The following is a 1,190-nucleotide window of genomic DNA, read 5'->3' as shown; positions in this document are numbered from 1 at the left end:
CGTCCTCTTCCCAGAGATGACTCACCGGCGGTGGGGCATGGAGCCTGGAGCCCTGTTGTCACTCAGGAAGCTCCAGAGGTGGGTAGGTGGCTGTCTGTGCTGGCAGGAGGAAAACAGGAACTCTCTCATAGATGGTCATGAACATGGCGACAATCCCTGACACCGTGGGATGCAACAGCATGCCAAGACAAGAGCAGCCTCTATTTTGTCACCAGCAGCAGCCCCGTGGAGCCGGGCGCGTTCACGCTCACCAGGCAACAGAGGAGCAGAAGATGAATCTAGTTTGGCTTTATTTATCTCTGCAGGGCCACGTGGGATTTGTCATCGGCATAGATTTTTTTTTTTTCTTTCATATACAAGACTGACCCTAACCCTGCGTTTACTGTGTGGGGCAGGGGGGTGTGGAAAAAAAAAACATCCACTTACCTGCAAATTATAGGCTAAATTATATAGGCCTAGTTTAAAATACACACTGTGCGTATATCATCCATACCATAACTGCCAATTATAAATGCTACACACTATTTCGGCATTTACTGTAGGTAATCTAGTACTGTACCCATTAAATAGGCCTATTTGTTTCTGTGCTCTTTTTGTAGTGTTTATAATTTAGAGAACACTTGATTTGCATATAGACATTGTTGATGGTCACTGTTGCTGATATTTACCATAAAACCTTAGAAAAAAAAGTTAGTTGCCGGGGCTTTTATTTGCTTCAATCACTGAACTCAACCTGCCTTTATTTGGGACAGGCCTTTAATACCTTTTGCACAAAACTCTTTCTCAGCAAAGATTGGAAATATTATCAAATTGTTTATTTAAACCAGTATTAATATTACTTATATGTTATCAAATAACATATGAATTACCAATCATTCCTTTGATAATTTGACACTTTAGTGCTCATGGTTTCGGTAAAATGAAATGAAAGATCTAAGTGATCTAACCATGTGAAACCACATTGACAAAAGTTTAAACATTTATATTTGTGTAGGCGATCTAAACAGCTTAGAACTCGCTCGAATGGGCGACCCAGTGGGCTTCAAGAGGTTTTATACATCCAAAGATTTTCTATAAAAGTTTTACAGTATATATACAAATACAGTACAGGTACTTTTCACCTACAATAACTTACATTATAGTTAAATGTTTAGGTTTAACTATCTTTGTCCTTGTTTTTATCTGCATGC

Source organism: Morone saxatilis, unplaced genomic scaffold, assembly GCF_004916995.1.
Source record: "Morone saxatilis isolate NCDOM2014 unplaced genomic scaffold, NCSU_SB_2.0 Contig18, whole genome shotgun sequence".
Classification (NCBI taxonomy): Eukaryota; Metazoa; Chordata; class Actinopteri; family Moronidae; genus Morone; species Morone saxatilis.
This window is presented reverse-complemented; position numbering follows the sequence as displayed.